Below are 14,358 nucleotides of genomic sequence, written 5' to 3'. Positions count from 1 at the left end.
GAGGGGTGGAGCTAAAGCAGGAAGAGGAAGTATAAAAGGCTGGCCTAGCAGCTCAGTAGGGAGGAAGCTGCTGCTGGAGACAGACCTGTTCCTGGAGGCCGCAGTCTAGGCCTGACCCTGATCGAGCAGCTGTTTGGAGCAACCGCCCCACCGAGCGGAGCGTCCAAAACATGCCCGGATCGCCAGGCCCTAGTGATTGGACAGGGCCACTGAGCCCTGGTAGCTTGGACGAACCACCCGAGTTCCCCCTGGAAATACCCCCCAGAGGAGCTGCCTGACGTCGGGGAATCCCAGGAGCGGACGGAATCCTGCTAGGGCCCTGGGCTGGGACGCAGTGGAGATGGGTGGGCCTGCGTTCTCCTCACCCCTTCCCTCACCCTGGGAGAGAGTGCAATCTTCTGTGTTTGCAGACAGAGGATCCCTATCTCTGCTGGCCCCGCCTGCCTGGAAGGCCGGGGGCCCCAGACTATTTTACAAGCCCTGCCTGTGGGAAGCCCGGGGGTTGCTGACTACCCAACCAGTCCTGCCCAGCTTGCGGGCCAGGGACTGCAAACTGCTTGCCTGCCCCGCCCTGCCTGAGGGCCAGGGGCACCAAACTGCTTTGCCAGCCCCGCCTGTGTGAAGGCCAGGGGCAACAGACTACTTCGAATGCCCCGCCCTGCCTGAGGGCTGGGGGCACCAGACCGCTTGTCAGCCAGCCCCGCTGGGGGCCAGGGCTAAAGATGTGTGAAAGGGCACTGCTTATTCCCCTAAAGGGAGATGCTGTGGCCTTCTTCGGAGCCTGGGCCCAAGGAAGGGTCGTGATGCCCTGGCCGGACCGTGCCACCGGCTTATAATGGCATTAATAGCAGTTCTATCACATTGAAGTTACTAGGAAGGTAAATATAGTTAGGCTTGGCAGAATTAAATTTTTATTTTTTTTATAATTTTGGCAGCTAGTATCAATGTTTATTTTTAAGCATTTCTTTCCAACTTTTATCTATTTAAATTTTCATAGTTCTGGGAAACTATGGGGGATGTCAAACAATAATTATTTAATGAGAGTCAAAGATTAAAGCTTTATAATGGTTAAAACACAACCTGTCAACCTCATATGTCAAAACATGGAAAGTATATATCCTTAAATCAAACTCTAATAAGATCTTCAGCAGCATTTTTCTTGCTTTGCCTATCTGCAAATTTCAATTATCATCTATGGAATTATTATCTATTTTTTCATCAGCTTGTGTGTGTGTGATGAAATCAACAGTTATAGACATTTACTGATAAAAATCAAATCCTTCCAAACCTAAACATAACAGAAGATGAATTCTTACTAGGACTATTGTATTGAACTGCAGTTTGGTTGTAAGGGCTTGGATATTTAAATGATTTGAAGATGATCTAGTATCTTTCTTAATAGTAAATGCTAACAGAAAAACCTAAGGGTCAGGGACACTGAAAATCTGCAAATGAAAACAAATACTCAAAATATATACTATTAGGGAAATAACTATATATTCATATAATCTGATGGCATAGATTATAGGTTGCCATGAAAATCCTGTGTGCCAGAATTGCAATGAAACCTCCTCTGTTTGGACTAGGTAGAAAAGAAGCATCAGGTAGCATACGCCCTACGTTTTCCAGCATAATCGGTTACCAGCCACATTGCTCTTTGAGTACTCTAGTGTTCAAAGAGAACTAGCCTCTTCTTTTTACAGCCAGCTCTATGCCACTAGAGGGATCATGCCAGGGCTGGATATGCCAGCTTTGTGGCCAGAATCCACCAATGGCAGAATGGCACAAAGCAGCTGCACTGCACTGCAGAATCTGGTTCATAGTCTCTCTTAGAAACAATTATATATTTGTTGTCTAAAAGCATAAAAATCTAAACTTTTCAAACATTTTTGCTGAGTCAGTTATAAAATCATCATTGTAGACATATATTTTTAAGATAACTTTCTTCCCATTTTTATGTGCATAGTCATCCGTAATGTTGTTCATAAAGCGTACAGATCTGGATTATGGCCTCTTCGCGTTCTCTGCCATCCTCTCATTTTCTGCAGTTATATATGTTCTCATTTTGATGAAAAGTCACATGGCATCTTCAGCCTGATACTACTAATATTAAAATATTTAAAACGTGGCTATATGGCTTCCAGCAACAATTACCCAGACTACAGCTTTAGAAATGCAAGCTGCTTCACTGCTTGAAAACTCTCATTAGCAGAAAATGTTGATCATATTTATCCAATGGCAAAGGAAAAAAAGAAAAGAGACCCTTTTTTTTAAACCAATAAAAATTGGTTAAAAGTAACTTAAATACTCAAGTGCACCCATTTTCTGTATTAACATAAGAATTGTTTAAAATATCAATGCTGACACTGTGGTACCTCAGGGGTTAAATTGTATTACAGAGTTATGATGCTTCAAATAACTCTTGGATAATATATTCCTGGAGGTGGCCAGTATACTAACAGCAATAACCTATTTTTAAACAAGTGTAAAACCAACAACTACTATTTAGGAGCAAGATTTCACCCTGTATACTATGATTTATCTTCTTTTATGTTTAGTTTATGTAGGTAAAGATTTTGAGGTAAATACAGATAGGTTAATGAGAAGGAGTAAATTAATGGGGAGGGAAACAGATAGTGTCAGTCTCTTTAACTGAATGTGTTATGGGTCATTTAAGGAATCCTTATGCAGATACTACCTTAGAAATGCATGTGTATATATATAGTTGTGACCCAGGGACATCTGGTGCCAACTGGCAGAGGGCACAAGAGGTGCACAGGTTTTCCAGGGATCTCTGGGTTGTATATCTGCATAATATTTCACCAAAAATGGCATGGGAGGTCTCTAACTAGAGCCAGTAGCCTACTGATCTTCATGACCATTGTTAAATGTATGTATGGACAATATTTAAGGATTTGTGTATCTATAGGGAAAATTATGTTCTTAAGGTCTTGGAGTTAGAGTAGATAACCAGGAGGTGACATACCTTGGAAATGTTCTTTTCAGGCCAGTGATAATAGACACTATCTCCCTGTTCAGCTGTTTGTGTATTGTATGCCTCCCAGTGTATGCCTATTTGCATACAGAACCACAGGCAAAAGAAGAGATTGCAAAATGTGCAAGAAAGGAAAAACTACAGGAATAAACAAACAGTGGGGAGGAAGGGTCCTGAATAAATACAAAGGATTTTTCTGGTATATCTTGAAGTGCAAAGCAACACACTGAGTTCTTCACTGAAAAGGCAAGCTCACAGCATGTTTCTCTCATGAAAGCAGGGTCATAGTCAGCCTGGTCGTAAAGTGCTGTGAGGATTTTGGGTGACCAATACTTTGCAGACATGAGAATATCTTGTTAATTATGTGTAGGGTCCAGAAAACATGTTATGATTTTATTTTATAAGTTACCATTTGTTTCCAATACTTCTGCTTGCTACTATTTGAATCTCTATGCTTTGTTAAATAAATTTATACTTGATTCTACTATAAACATATCTAGGTGGAGCACAGGTTCTGGTCCAATAGGTGAATATAGCTGAATTGCTTGGTAATAGTGACCATAATAAACATAATAAAATGTACATCCCTGTGGTGTGAGAGGGAAACACCAAAGCAGCCCACCATGGTAGTATTTAATTTGAGAAAGTGGAACTACACAAAAATGAGGACGTTAGTTAAAAATTAAAAGGTACAGTGCCAAAAGTGAAATCCCTACAAGCTGCATGGAAGTTTTTAAAAGACAACATAAGAGAGGCTCAATTTAAATGTATACTTAAATTAAAAAACATAGTAAGAGGACCAAAAAATTGCCACTGTGGCTAAACAATGAAGTAAAAGAAGCAGTAAGAGGCAAAAAGGCATCCTTTAAAAAATGGAAGTTAAATCCTACTGAGGAAAATAGAAAGGAGCAAAAACTCTGGCAAGTGAAGTGTAAAAATATAACTAGGAAGGCCAAAAAAGTATTTGAAGAATAACTAGCCAAAGATTAAAAAAGTAACAACAAACATTTTTTAAGTAGACATTTAAACATTTCTTTAAGAAGCTAAACAACCAGTGGGGCCATTGGACAGTCGAGATGCTAAAGAAGCATTCAAAGAAGATAAGACTATTGCGGAGAAACTAAGTGAATTTGCATCGGTCTTCACGGTTGAAGATGTCAGGGGGATTCTCAAACCTGAGCCATTCTTTTTAGGTGACAAAACTGAGGTATTGTCCCAGATTGAGGTGGCATTAGAGGAGGTTTTGGAACAAACTGATAAATTAAACGGTAATAAGCCACCAGGATCAGATGGTATTCACCCAAGAATTCTGAAGGAACTCAAATGTGAAAGTGCAGAACTACTAACTGTGGTACGTAACCTATCATTTAAATCAGCTTCTGTATCAGATAACTGGAGGATTGCTAATGTGATGACAATTTTTAAAAAAGGTTCTAGAGGTGATCCTGGCAATTACAGGCCAGTAAGCCTAACTTCAGTACCAGGCAAATTGATTGAAACTATAGTAAAGAACAGAATTATCAGACACATAGATTAATACGACTTGTTGGGGAAGAGTCAACCTGGTTTTTGTAATGGGAAATCATGCCTCATCAATCTATTGGAATTGTTTCAGAGGGTCAACAAGCCTGTGGACAAGGATGATCCAGTGGATATAGTGTACTTAGATTTTCAGAAAGCCTTTGACAAGGTCCCTCACCAAAAGCTCTTAACCAAAGTAAGCGGTCATGGGATAAGAGGGAAGGTCCACTCCTGGATCAAAACTGGTTAAAAGATAGGAAACAAAGCGGAGGAAGAAATTGTCAATTTTCAGAATGGAGAGAGGTACTGTACTGGGACCAGTACTGTTAAATATATTAATAAATGATCTGGAAAAAGGGGTAAACAGTGAGATGGCAAAATTTGTAGATGGCACAAACTACTCAAGATAGTTAAGTCCAAAGCAAATTACGAAGAGTTATAAAGAGATCTCACAAAACTGGGTGACTGGGCACCAAAATGGCAGATAAAATTCAATATTGATAAATGCAAAGTAATGCACATAGGAAAACATAATCCCAACTATACATATAAAATGATAAGGTATAAAATTAGCTGTTATCACTCAAGAAAGAGATCTTGGAGTCATTGTGGATAGTTCTCTGAAAACATCCGCTCAATGTGCAGTGGTGGTAAAAAAAGCTAGCAGAATGTTGGGAATCATTAGGAAAGGGATAGCTAAGAAGACAGAAAATATCATATTGCCTCTTTATAAATCCATGGTATGTCCACATCTTGAATACTGCGTGCAGATCTGGTCACCCCATCACAAAAAAGATATATTGGAATTGGAAAAGGAACAGAAAAGGGCAACAAAAATATGATTAGGAGTATGGAAAATCTTCCATATGAGAAGAGATTAGTAAAACTGGGACTTTTCAGCTTGGAAAAGAGACGACTAAGGAGGGATATGGTAGAGGTCTATAAAATCATGATTGGTGTGAAGAAAGTAAATAAGGAAGTGTTATTTACTCCTCCTCATAATACAAGAACTAGGGGTCACCAAATGAAATTAATAGGCAGAAGGTTTAAAACGAACAAAAGGAAATATTTCTTCAACTCACAATCAACCTATGGAACTCTTGGCTGGAGGATGTTGTGAAGGTCAAGACTATAGCGGAGTTCAAAAAAGAAATGGCTATTAGCCAGATGGGCAGGGATTGCTGTTTGCTAGAAGCTGGGAATAGGCGACGGGATGGATCACTTGATGATTACCTGTTCTATTCTTTCCCTCTGAAGTAACTGGCATTGGCCACTGTTGGAAGACAGGGTACTGGGCTAGATGGACCATTGGTCTGACCCAGTATGGCCATTATTATGTTGGTGCTGGGTGTTAAGTGGAGATGTGATCAGAGGTGGAACTGGTAAGCTGGGGTTACCGTTTCTTTGGAAGAAGTGAATCTGTGAATTCTGATAGTGCCCAGTGGACGAGGGGCTGGACCTTCCAGAGGGACACTCGGAGGGCTTGAGGGTTGGAGTGTGCCAATAGCTAGCCTGTAGAATAACAGTGAGGCCTGTGAGGCCCAGAGGGGAGTGTTTGTGTTGCCTGTGGCCAGAGGAGTTGGGGAGCTGACCCGTGGCAGGCACAGACAAAACTTCCTCACACTAAGGGCAGGTGGTAGCGAGATGCCTCACAATCATCAGCCTTGGTCTGATAGAAAGCTGATTGGAGAAGTCAATCTGCTTAGTCAATAGGGTTAAATAATGATCCTTTTTATGAAACGAAGCCAACGTTTTGATTGTATGAATTTCTCTAGTTTGTGATAATTTCTAATTAGTACTTTTCCACAGAAAGAGCCACATCTCTTTCCACAATTCAGTAAATGCTTGGCAAAATTTCATCGTTTATGCTCCTAAACTGCTCTTCAGAATCCTAGGTTTTCTGTAGTTCTGCAACTGCACAAATTAAACAGGAAATAATAACCCTTCTTTTTTCAGGAAAAAGTAACACTTCTTCTGTCAGAGTGAAATTCAGCCTTTTGCGAAGGGCCAGTACAAAGTTTATGCACTACTCAAGTCCAATTTAGGTGGTGCATAGACTTTGTGAATTTCACCCTCAGCAGAACTCCACTGAATGGATTTTGCAGTTACTTTCTATGGTGATTATTATAAGAAATTACCAAGGTTGTACTTTTTCTGTATTTGGGCCCCATAAATTCTATGGAGAGTTTTGCCTGAGCAAAGATGGTAGAATTGGTCCTTTCATTAGCAATACTACAATGTCTAAATGTCTGCTGCATTTTTATATGTTATATTTAAAGCTGTAAGAAAATCACAGGTCATGATTTTGTTGTGGAAACTCAACTTTTAACATACATTGCCACTTTTCATAGTTGCCACAAATTTGGTGTTACAACCTGCAGATTTGAGTGAGTGGCATTGTGACCTGGGATGCAGGGTTGCAACACTACTCAAATTTGGGTTTTTCATGGTTTTTATTTTTATTTTTTTAAAACATTTTTTATAGTACTTGAACTGATTGCACCATAATCACAACTGTAGCAAACTGTGGCTGCAACTTTTGAATCAAAACCTGTAACTTTCATACAGTCTTAAATGCAGACTACTGTAGCCATCTTAATTAAGTTAAAGTTAAAAATAACCTTAATTAGGTCAAGGTTAATTATCCTTATTCTTAAGGAGTTTTTCCAAATGAAATTTGTACATTTCACTCTTCTGTGGTACAGTAACTTCACTGTACTGGAAATAAATAAAAAAAAATTAAGCAGTCTTTTAAGACGAGGAGGCAGATTCTTTATTCTTCTATATCTTATCTAAAGCTATCATTACAATGGAGATTATCCAAACAGTGATGCCTCACTAGATCATCGTTCTGACTAGTGGAGCAAAGTACAAATAGAATACTGATATAGTTGTGGATAGGCTGTGGATGACTCCTATCAATGGCTTTTTAATAAAGTTGAGGCATACACAGATTTTATTTAAAAGCTTTTACATTATTTTTAATAGCATGCTAATATAGTAGAGGGGACACATATTTATTACTGCCAGTCTTTTACTCTGTGGATCGCATTGTCAATACCTAATACATGGCTGATTTCCCTTGAAAAAGAAGTCACAGGAGAGAAGGAATAGTATATGCCCAACAAAATGTACATACAAAAGAGCATCCTCCATCTGTTATGGGTATAGTGACCAGTCAGTAGAATCATAGAAGATTAAGATTGGAAGGAACCTCCTCAGGAGGTCATCTAGTCCAACCCCCTGCTCAAAGCAGGACCAACCCCAACTAAATCATCCTTGCCAGGACTTTGTCAAGTGAGGCCTTCAAAACATCTAAGGATGGAGCTTCCACCACCTCCCCAGGTAACTCATTCCAGTGCTTCACTACTCCCCTAGTAAAAACGTATTTCCTAATATCCATCCTAGACTTCCCCCAATGCAACCTGAGACTATTGCTCCCTGTTCTGTCATCTGCCACCACTAAGAACAGCCTAGCTCCATCCTCTTTGAACCCCCCGTCAGGTAGTTGAAGGTTGCTATCAAATCCCCCCTCACTCTTCTCTTCTGCAAACTAAATAAGCCCAGTTCTCTGAGCCTCTCCTCAGAAGTCATGTGTCCCAGCCCCCTAATTATTTTTGTTGCTCTCCACTGGACTCTCTCCAATTTGTCCACATCCTTCCTGTAGTAGAAGCCCCAAAACTGGACACAGTACTCCAGATCTGGCCTCTAATGCCAAATACAGGGGAATAATCACTTCCCTCAATCTGCTGGCAGTGCTCCTACTAATATGCCATTATCCTTCTGGGCAACAAGGGCACACTGTTGACTCATATCTAGCTTCTTGTCCACTGTAATCCCCAAGTCCTTTTCTGCAGGACTCCTGCCTAGCCAGTCGGTCCCCAGTCTGTAGCAGTGCATGGAATTCTTCTGTCTTTAGTGCAGGACTCCGCACTTGTCCTTGTTGAATCTCATCAGGTTTCTTTTGGCCCAATCCTCTAATTTGTCTAGGACACTCTGTATCCTATCTCTGCCCTCCAGAGTATCTACCACTCCCCCCAGTTTAATGTCATCCGCGAACATGCTGAGGGTGCAATCCACCCCATCATCCAGAGCAGCGGTTCTCAACCGGTGGTACGCGTACCACCGGTGGTACTTCGGAGAAGGCTGGGTGGTACGCGAGCCATACCGCGCCGCCGAATCCACCGCCGGAAGTGCCCACCCACCCACCCCCATGAAACCCTACCGCCGAAAAGGGGCAAACGGCGGAAGGGTTTCGGCAGAGGGCGTTGTTCCCCTCATGTAACCCGCCGCCGCCACAAGTCCCCCCCCCGCCGCGAAACCCCGCCGCCACCACAAGTCCCCGGTACTTGGGGAAAAAAAGGTTGAGAACCGCTGATCCAGATCATTAATGAAAATGTTGAAAAAAAGTGGCCCCAGCACCAACCCCTGGGACACTCCACTTGATACTGGCTGCCAACTAGATGTGGAGCCCTTGATCACTACCCGTTGAGCCCAAAAATATAGCCAGCTTTCTGTCCACCCTATTATAGTCCATTCATCCAACCCATAATTATTTAACTTGCTGGCAAGAATACTGTTGCAGCCTGTATCAAAAGCTGTGCTAAAGTCAAGGTATATTAAATCCACAGCTTTCCCCATATCCACAGAGCCAGTCATCTTATCATAGAAGGCAATCAGGTTGGTCAGGCATGACTTGTTGAATCCGTGCTAACTGTTTCTGATCACCTTCCTCTCCTCCAAATGCTTCAAAATGGATTCCTTGAGGACCCACTCCCTGATTTTTCTGGGGACTGAGGTGAGGCTGACTGGTCTGTAGTTCCCCAAATCCACCTTCTTCCCTTTTATAAATATGGGCCCTATATTTCCTTTTCCCAATCATCCGGGACCTCCCCCAATAGCCATGAGTTTTCAAAGATAATGGCCAATGGTTCTGCAATCACATCAGCCAACTCCCTCGGATATATTGCTTCCTGCCCCATGGTCTTGTGTATGTTCAGCTTTTCTTAATAGTCCTAACCTGTTCTTTCAGCACTGAGGGCTGCTCACCTCCTCCCCATACTGTGCTGCCTGTACTTCAGCGGTAGTCTGGGAGCTGACCTTGTCTGCCACGACAGGCATAAAAAGCATTAAGTACTTCAGCTTTTTCCATATCATCTGTCACTAGATTGCCTCCCACACTCAGTAAAGGGCCCACACTTTCCCTGACCCTCTTCTTGTTGCTAAAATACCTGTAGAAACCCTTCTTGCTACCCTTCACATCCCTTGCTAGCTGCAACTCCAGTTGTGCTTTGGCCTTCCTGATTTCACCCCTGCATGCTCGAGCAATATTTTTATACTCCTCCCTAGTCAAATGAGTGTACAAGAACAGAAAACTTGTGCCACTCTGCATGAAGCCAAGCTTTGTAGAAACATTTCCCCACTTCTGCATTGGCTGAATAATGGAGAAGAGAATATGTGAAGAGAATATGCATTCTGTCCAAACTAGCCTGAGCCTACAATCCATAGTTTCTAGATAATAATTTCTGGTAACAATGTGGGTCACTGAAAACATTTCTTCCATTTTCTGAAGGATGACATAAATAACTGACATAATTTTTCTTAAAGAAACTAATGTCAGATACCTAGGTGAAGACCAGATAGTACAATGCATAGCTTTGTAAAGAGAATGGTGTTCAAATTCTGCATTAAGTCACATGTGAAAATTAATTTGGTGGTCTCATCCAAGTCCCTAAAGGACATTTCTCCAGAGTGACACCCACTGCTCACAATCTATTGTAGTATTTAGTACAATAGCAGTCTCTGCTAAAGAAAGCCCCAGGACTACAACAGATATTCAGTAGACTTTGCTTGCCTGCACCTTGCTAACGCTAGCCAATGTTGTCTTTCAGTTTCCTTAAATACCAAAATGAGACATATATAAAAACACCTGCACTCTACTCTCTAAAAAATCCAACCTATTATTCTTCTCCCCATCCAGAATGTAACACTGTATAATAAACCAGATCCTAAGCTGGTATAAACATACATAGTTCTCTACATCCCCTGCGGAGCTGGCTATAGAGATACAATCTAGTAATGCAACACCATATGTACAAGTATAAAAATATAGTTTGAAAAAGATTCTTCATGTCTGATGTCTCCTTATGTCCACAAAAAATGGAATATTGTCATCGACAGCCCTTGTGAAAAAATGGTTGTATCTTACAGTAATGATTCAAACATTTTACAAGAGTGATACTACAGTGTTTTGTGTGATTGACAACTATAGAAAATGAGTATTTTTTTTAAAGGGAAATGTTACTAAGAATATTTGTCCTATATCATATACCAGGAGACAGCATGATATGCAGATTCATGAATCAAATCTCCCACAAGATAACTCATTAACTTTTAAAAGCAAAACAACAAATTACAGAATCATTAAATTGGAGGTGATTGAAATGTTTAATGCTGCCAGGGTGACAAGCGTGTATAAACCCCTCAGCAACCAATTGTATCTAGCTGGGGTTTGCATAATTAACATAAACTGTAATATAATGCCAAGAACAATCTCAGCAGTATCTCTGTTAGCTTTATTAAGCCTGGGGCCAAACCTACCATTAAAGGAAGATAAAACAATTATTATTTAGATCCAGATGGGAAATGTTTTTCTTCCTCTTGCCCTCCCCTTGGTGTCTGAATATACTCTCATTACAGACACATTCCTAGTCACAACAGAAGGAACAAAACTGAAATGATTTGGGTTTGCTCCTCAGACATGACAGATTTACAGCACAAGTGGTGTAATTATTTCAGACACGTCATCACCAAAATGTTCACAGACATTTTTACCAGCAGCTTTTATGAATGCAGAACCAGTGTGGCTTTTAGGTTAACATGAGATCCTTCATGATAATGTTTAATCAGAAGACTTTTAAGTTACAGGAAGTTGTACCAGTTACTAATTAGCTTCATTCATCCAATTTTTGAGGAAATAACATAGTAAGGCCTGCAAACCAAGCCAGTTTAATAAACTGGGCTTAGTAATAGTAATCTCAGATACTATTTATTGTAGGCACTTTAATTCCTCGCTTCACTACTAAAAGAGAAAGTGGCAGATTCAGCAAATACTCAGTTTTGTAAATGCTGGATGGATTGGAACAGGAGCTAAAATTGGTGATCTTTTATTGAATCGCATAAATAAGTAGCAGGGCTGGCTCCTTTTAGTCTTTATGATGCTCTGAATTTGGTGCTGAAAATGGAGAGTGTTTTCTACCGGTTGACTGTCTCTTTTCAGAAAAATCCCATGGTTGCTGACTCTCTTTCTATTAACTCATGGAGGTGTTAATTTTTTAATGGGATATGATTCTAAGAAATCAGACTCAGAGGAATTAAATATTATTGGTTCATTTTTATAGTCTTCCTATTATGTAAAGGAAAATAACACTTAACAACTGTGTCAAGGAGTCATTTTGCTCTGAGAAATATGTTTTGATTGCATTGTTGCTTATGATGATGGCCACCTATTTATCACCAGACAGCCTCACAAACATCAATGCAATCAAAATGTATTTCTAGGCATTTGGGTGGGTGGTAGTGCCCAGCAAATGACACAACATTTTAGTTAAGAAAGTAAAAAATGCTGTATCTAACAGAGACTGAAAAGAGAATTTAGGCAGAATGAATATAATCAGAAAATGTTGAGTGTCCTGGAATAATTTTTCCTGCTATTACTGAAGAAATAGCATATTATTTTACATCCATCAAACTGAATTTGTGTGTGTGTGGGAGAGTGGATAAACTGCAACAGTGGTGTAAAAATGGTTATTAATAAAATCATTGTAATGTATTGTGATACTTTTTGGTAATTGTAAACCTGCCTTTGCCTTTACTGAAGCTTAGAAGATTTTTGTAATTACAAATTCATACATGTTCACACATGCAGTGTTTGGAAAATAATAGCCCTTATGCTTATGTTTTTGGTTACTTATTTCATTGAATGAAATATTCAAGCCAATTGAAGAAACTCATAGGAAATCTCTGCTTTTTCCCAATTCTAGGGTGTGTGCAGGAATTTAAATATGACCCCTTTTGGAGCTCGGACTCTCCATCTCTCCGGCCCCAAGAGGAGCTTGCTCTTCGCCTCCCCCCCCAGTGCTCCAGCCTCAGCAAGAGCTCGCTCTTTCTTGCCCCTGCAGCCAGAGAAATTCTGATTCCCATGATTATTGGGGGGGGATGTGTCCCTGCTTGCCTCCCCTTGTGCAAGCCCCATCCCATTAGGGAGAGGCATGAAAAGCTTCAAGGAGAAGACCTTCTCCTTGGCCATATATCTAATACTTATCACTTTCGGGTCCAACTGCAGACTCTGGAATGCAGATTTTCAATGTCTGTTTTGTTGTAATATTCTACGTAGTTTATTTTACGCGATGTTAGAGTTATCTAAATATTAGTTATTGTGATTTTTGTTTTTGTGTAGAGTGTTTGGTAGGAGTTTTTAATTGTGAACTGTGCGTGAAGCAAGCTCCTGTAGACTAATATTGGGAACTGTTTGTTTAAAAGGAAAACACCTAACAGGAGTGTCTTCACAAAGAGCCAGACACTTTTCCTTAGTTAAAGGAAATCTCCTAGGTTTAAAAAAAAAAAGCGAAGTGTAGCACCGGTTTATCAAGGACACAAAAGCTAGGTCAGAACCTCTTATCCCTTCTCCACCCTCCCCTTCAAGTAAAAAAAAAAAAAAAGTTCTATGGGGATATTAAAATTATATTGTAATTAAAGATATTAACAGCTTCTCTTGTTAAATACCAGATGCTATAGACTATGTATACTTGGAGAGGAGACATAAGCTAACCTTGGTAAACAGAAATAAATAGTGGGATTTAATTTGGTATTTAAGAGCCTTTCATTCATTAACTGCTTACGACAACTGCTTGAGTAGCTTCTTTTAAGTAACTGAACTTAAATACTTTCTTTGGGATCACTTGACTTTCTCCATTTATAATTGTTGGTTATCCATGATATACCAAACAAGAATCACCTACCCTTAAACAAAATGCCTTGCCCATCTCTAAACTGTTTTGGTTATCTATAATACACTAACATAGGATTTTGAAAATATATACTTTGGTCTTCTCTTACCTAGAGAAGAGCGCCCCCACCTGGGTAGATTCACTCTTAAACTGTAATCTCTGTTAACAGCTTTCCACATAGAGGTATACAGAGGAGATTGCAACTGAAGTAACCAGTGTTTATTGTGTTGTTTGGTGTGTTTTACATTTTCTTTCTTTTAATAATAACATAGTCATAGTTAATCATTGCAATTACTTTGCTTGTCTTTAACTGTAGTGTCCTACTGTATGGAAAGAACCCCATGTGACTAAAATAGTGGGAGTCACAACCCTGAATTGGCACTAAATGAAACAAGATTTAGTTTACCATTTCTTGTTTCTCTAAACTATAAATTTTAGTAATTTGGGTGATAAAATTAACTGGTGCACAACTTGAAACACCACTTTCTACTTCATATTTCAGTGCACAAAACCCACATTTGCATATGCAAAGTTGCCTGTAGGTTGCATGTTCAACTCAGTTAAGGGAATTTACAGTCTGACACTTATCCATGCAGTTACTCCATTTGTGTGCACAAATATGTATCTTACACGTTAACAAGTACACTGACAAATCAGGCAGCCTTTGTTAAAGTCTGGACCACAAACGGTCAGGATCTCAATTTTACAAGGAATTTCACATTAAAGGCATTGTATTTAACCTCTCATTCAAAAGAAACCCCACCTCAGTAAGCCAGCAATTTTATTTGGTTTTCTGATATAACTTTAAATGCATGCTAGAAATTCCTTATGCTT

General features: G+C 40.0%; 1 protein-coding gene across 1 annotated transcript in view; it reads right to left on the bottom strand.

Annotated features, from left to right (window-relative positions):
* The window catches only part of NWD2 (NACHT and WD repeat domain containing 2), a 116,216-nt gene that overhangs the window by 9,867 nt on the left and 91,991 nt on the right, over window positions 1-14,358 (bottom strand). The window lies entirely within an intron of this gene.

This window comes from Emydura macquarii, unplaced genomic scaffold (genome assembly GCF_026122565.2).
Source record: "Emydura macquarii macquarii isolate MOO-44397 ecotype Brisbane River unplaced genomic scaffold, CSIRO-AGI_Emac_v2 contig_1353, whole genome shotgun sequence".
NCBI lineage: Eukaryota > Metazoa > Chordata > Testudines > Chelidae > Emydura > Emydura macquarii.
The sequence above is the reverse complement of the archived record's forward strand: the minus strand, read 5'-3'. Positions and strand labels throughout refer to the sequence as shown.